The following is a 6,000-nucleotide window of genomic DNA, read 5'->3' as shown; positions in this document are numbered from 1 at the left end:
ATGGGGTAAGGTTACTGATGTTTGTCACAAGTGTGGTAAAGCTCATGGTGGAGAGTGCAGGCTTGGATCAAATGCATGTTACAAGTATGGGAAGGTGGGCCATTATGCTCCAGATTGCACTGCAAAGCCCGCGTGTTACAAGTGCGATAAGACTGGTCATATGGCAAGGGAGTGCACTGACGGTGAAGATGGAGGAAACGGAAAGAAAGATGTTGATCAAGCAAGGCCAAGGACTAGGGCCTTCATGTTGACTCAGGAACAAGCCAAACAGATTCCTGATGTTGTGACAGGTACGTTTTTAGTGAACGGTATTCCTGCTTCATTATTGTTTGATTCATGTGCGAATAGAAGTTTTGTAGCTACAATATTTAGTTAGCTAGCAAAAATGAAATGTTGTCGGGTGCCTGAAACTTTTAAAGTAGAAACCGCGAGTGAGACCTCAGTTAGAATAATGAGAATGGTTAAGGACTGTAAGATAGAGTTAGAGGGACGTAAGTTCCCTGTTACCCTGTATGTTATGACCTTAGGAGGGTTCGATGTGGTTTTGGGAATAGATTGGCTATCTGAGTTTGAGTCTCATATAGTGTGTAAGAGTAGATTAAAAAGGTTAAAATACTTGGATGGTGGTACGGTGACGGTTTATGGTGATAAAGAAAGTTCAGGGCTTAATGTCATTTTGACGATAAAAGCCGAAGGTTTGTTACGACGAGGGTGTGGTACCTACTTGGCGTATGTTGTCAAGGCTACGGCCGAGACGAAAGAAGTGAAAGGCGTTCCCATTGTGTGCGACTATCCAGAAGTGTTCCCTGAGAAACTTCTGGGGTTGCCACCGGAGCGTGAGATAGAATTTCAGATAGACTTAGTACCAGGAGCACAGCCCGTCACGAAAGCACCTTACCGCCTGGCGCCATCCGAGATGAAAGAATTGTTGTCCCAACTGCAGAACTCCTCGATAAAGGTTTTATAAGACCGAGTGTTTCACCGTGGGGCGCACCGGTGTTGTTTGTTAAAAAGAAGAATGGAATCATGAAAATGTGTATAGACTATCGTGAGTTGAACAAGCTTATGGTGAAGAATAGATATTCGTTGCCACGGATTGATGATTTGTTTGACCAACTGCAAGGTTCGAGTTGGTTCTCATGAATAGACCTTAGATCAGGTTATCATCAGCTGAAGGTGAGATAGGCAGACATCCCTAAAACAGCGTTTCGGACGCGGTATGGACACTACGAGTTCCTCGTGATGTCGTTTGGTCAAACAAATGTTCCTGCAGCATTTATGGATATGATGAATAGGGTATGTCGACCGGTGTTAGACAATTTAGTTATCGTCTTCATTGACGATATACTGATTATTCTAAGAGCGAGTCTGACTATGCAGACCATCTAAGAGAAGTGTTGGATATGTTGAAGGAAGAGAAGCTGTATGCCAAGTTTTCAAAATGCGCATTCTGTTTGCGTGACGTGCATTTTTTAGGTCACGTAATCAATCCTGAGGGGATTACTATGGACCCAGCTAAGAGTGAGGCGATTACGAATTGGAAGACTCCGCAGAACCCGACTGATATACGAAGTTTCATAGGGTTGGCTGGCTATTATAGGATATTCATCGAAGGCTTCTCCAAAATAGCAACACCGTTAACCAGTATGACCCAGAAGTCAGTAATATTCAGTTAGGGAAAGTTTCAGGAAGAAGCTTTCGAGCAATTAAAGAAAAGACTCACACAAGCTCCAATCCTTTCTCTACCTGATGGTAACGATGATTTGGTTGTTTGTACGGATGCCTCGCATCGCGGGTTAGGTTGCGTGTTAATGCAACGAGGGAAGGTGATAGCTTATGCGTTCAAACAGTTGTAGGTTCACGAAAGTACTTACCCGAAGCATGACTTAGAGCTAGAAGCAGTAGTTCATGCTCTCAAGATATGGAGACATTATCTGTATGGTACTAAGTGTACTATTTATACGTATCATAAGAGTTTAATGTACTTCTTCGAGCAGAAAGAGTCACATGAGACAGAGGAGATGGTTAGAGTTGATAAAGGACTATGACTGTGATATCAAATACTATCCTGGTGAGGCTAATGTGGTTGCTAACGTGCTAAGCCGTAAGAATGAAGAAGTCATTGCAACAGTGAAGTCTTATAAGTTGCTTATCAACTCATATCTTTTTAGAGAAATCATCGAGGCACAGTCTGGGGTACTGACAGATGAAGGATTAATGAAGAAATAAATGTTTTCAAGAAACAAGACGAGCTGATAGATAACATTCATGGTGTGAAGATTAAGTTTGACCGCATGTGGATTCCACGCCATGGAAATCTTAGAGGTCGAATCTTAGATGAAGCTCACAAAGTCAAGATACTTGATTCATCCGGGATCTACCAAGATGTATCAAGACCTAAAGAAAGACTATTGGTGGCCGGGTATGATGAATGATGTAGTAGATTATGTCAGTAAGTGCTTAACTTGCTTGCAAGTCAAAGCGGAGCACCAGAAGCCCTATGGGAAGATGCAGCCACTAGAGATACCTGAATGGAAATGGGAACACATCATCATGGATTTCATAACTAAGCTACCCCGTACAGCTAAACATCATGATACCATTTGGGTCGTGATTGTGGACCGTTTAACGAAAAGTGCTCACTTTCTGCCTATACGAGAAGCCATTTCGTTAGAGGTATTGGCAAATGTGTTCATAATGGAAGTTGTGTCTAAGCATGCAGTGTCGTTATTGATAGTGTCTAATAGAGATACTCACTTTACTTCCAGATTTTAGAAGAATTTCCATGAAGCTATGGGAACAAGACTAAACATCAGTACGGCGTATCATTCTCAAACAGATGGGCAGTCTGAAAGGACTATCCAAACCCTTGAGGATATGCTACGTGCTTGTGTTTTAGACTTTGGAGGAAGTTGGGATGATCATCTGCATCTTGTAGAATTCTCTTACAACAACAACTACCATTCGAGTATTGGTATGCCATCGTTTGAGATGCTATACGGTAGACGTTGTAGAACCCCTATATGTTGGGGAGAGATTGGACAGAAAGAGATTGGAAGCCTGGAAGTTATGCAAGAAACCTCTTCAAAGTTTGATCAAATCAAAGCAAGAATGAAAGCTGCTCAAGACCGACAGAAGTCATATGCTGATAAGCGGGGACGACCGATCGAGTTTACCGTTGGTAACAATGTGATGCTCAAGATCTAACCCTAGAACGGAATTATTCGTTTCAGGAAAAGAGGGAAGCTAAGTCCAAGGTACGTTGGACCGTTTAAGATTGTGTGTGGGTGAGGTAAATTACAAGCTAGACTTACCTGAAGAGCTAGAGGGAATTCACTCGACCTTTCATGTTTCCCATCAAAGAAAATGTCTGGCTAATGACACGTCGCATGTACCATTAGTAGACATTGAGGTTGATGAACAGTTAAACTATGTCGAGCAGCCGATAGAGATAGTCGGAGAAGCAGCTTCGTCATAAAGTTATCCCTTTGGTAAAAGTGATATGGAAGCATCACAAAGGATCGGATGCCACTTGGGAAGTCAAAGAAGAGATGCGCAAGTTTTATCCAGATTTGTTTCAGTAATAGTTAGGTTTCGCGGACGAAACCTCTTTATGGAGGGAAGACTTGTAACATCTCGTTTTCTCGTTTCGGTTAATGAGATAAATAATAGTTATTATGAGTCGGGCTAGTGTTGGGTTAAATAGATATGGGTAACGGACTTGGATTAAAAAGGAAGCAAGAAAAGACCATGGGCTTAAGCCCATGACCCATGATATATAAACCTTAATTAATCCATAATCCATTAATGTCACTCATTCCATACACCATCAAAAACACACACCTAAGCTCTCTCTCTCTCTCTCTCTCTCTATCTCTCTCTCTCTCTTTCTCTCTTTCTCTAACCGATACCAAGAAGGAAAACCGATCATCAACCTGAGGTAATGATGTTATGAAATCTTATGGATCCAAACCCGCTAGAACTAGTCGCAAAATGACGAGCCGACACCCTCAACCGTTAGAGTCACGAGATCAGGAGGGAATCGGGTATAAACCGATCAAAAGATGTGCTTAGGGGTCACCCTAGCTCAGATCTGGATCGAACGGGACGAAAAACAGTGAAAACGGTCTACAAATACGTTTTTCCGGCCACCACCCATTTTTCGGACACAGCGGCGCCGGAAAGGCGGCGTACGAGGATTAAAATGTCAGAGAATATTCCTGACATTCTCTGACCTAACCCTAATGCGTTAGAGGAAGAATAACGAATTAACAGCAATTTGTTATGTAATTCGTTATGCCCATTCGTTATGGAAGAATAACGAATTAACATCAATTCGTTATGCAATTCATTATGGAAGAATAACGAATTAACAGTAATTCATTATGCGCATTCGTTAAGAAGAAATAACGAATTAACAGCAGTTCGTTATGATCATTCGTTAAGGCCAGTTCGTTATAAAGACTAATTCGTTAAGAGAGTCCATTCGTTTTGAGCCCTATTCGTTAAAGAGCATAATAACGAATTAAACTTTGAAAGAATGACAGAAAGGTCCCTGGAATCATATTAAAATGGATTAATTACAAAGAAGCCCTCGAACTTTATGAATTAGCAAATAAAATAATAAATTAGAATTCTAATGAAAAAATGTGTTAAGACAGCTCGACCGCAGCCAGGGGCTCTGCCCCTTGGACCCTGCTAGGGGCTGCCGCCCTTAGAACTCCGCTTCCAGGGGCGTTGCCCTCGAACCCCCGTTCGTTTAGGGTTATAAATAAACTAGAAACGCAATATGGGTAGTGATAGTTAATTGATTCATGTAATTGCTATACAGTTAGTCGCGCACAGCTAAAGAAAGGAATAACCATTAACGGTGAACGTAACCGAGTTAAGATGAGTTTCTAGCCCCATTTTCATGTTATGTTTTTGGGGTTGTGTGCATACTCAATGTGAATGTTAATACACATACCTTAAATGGTAAGTGTATGCTATGATGATTGATGTGATAGTATGTATGAATATTATGAAAGTATGCTTGTCGGTACGTGAACGATCTTCGGATATTGTACGTATTGCCAGGAAAGGTGTTTCTTATATAAGATGCATGAATCATCATGAATGAGTAAGAATATATATGAACGTATATAATAGAATGTATGTATGAAGAAGCGTAGGAATGATTGAGTATATAAAGAAGGAAGGGACCAGACCCTAATAATATCTGAGATGGAGAAGGAAGGGACCAAACCCTAAGAATATCTTAGATAGAGAATGAATGGACCAGACCCTAATAATATCTGAGATAGAGAAGGAATGGACTAGACCCTAAAAATATCTGAGATGGTAAAGATAGTTACGTATGTATTATGAATGTATGAAAGAATGAAAAACAGAAAGAAAGTATGTATGTACGAATGAAAGAAATATAACATGCTAAGTATGTAATATGTATCTACGGATACGTATATATAAATATGTGAATGTATAGTATGTTTCCTGATTATCTAGAGCTCACTCAGCGTAGCTGACTTTTAGTATGCACGCAGGTGAGTAGGATGAGACAGTTGGCTTGAAGGGGGACACATGGCAGATGAGTAAAGAAGCTGGCATCTGAAGACTCAATTGTTAATGTTTGAACTAAAAGACATGTTTTAAGTTGTGTTTTAGAGACAAGTTCGAATGTTTTGTAATGAATATTGAAGTTTTATTTATTCCGTGAAAGTTTTAGTTAACTCTGATATTTAGAACTGTGTTTATGAGTAAATCCAACGCTTAAATAGGGCACCGGGGTAGGGGCCTTACACAAAATCCACAAACGAATATGAGACTATAAATAAAAGCATCAATTGCGACATATAAAACATATCTAAATGTTCTAATAGGTAGAAACCGACATACTTGAATAATGATTCCCTATGCTTACTTGCACAAGGCTAAGGAGTTAGGGGTGCGTATGATCATACTTATTGAGACTCCACAACTTGCATAAAAACAATTACTCGT

The sequence above is a fragment of the Bidens hawaiensis genome, unplaced genomic scaffold (genome assembly GCF_021521415.1).
Source record: "Bidens hawaiensis isolate Kalapana, Puna unplaced genomic scaffold, B.hawaiensis_p1.1 tig00001440_1, whole genome shotgun sequence".
NCBI lineage: Eukaryota > Viridiplantae > Streptophyta > Magnoliopsida > Asterales > Asteraceae > Bidens > Bidens hawaiensis.
This window is presented reverse-complemented; position numbering follows the sequence as displayed.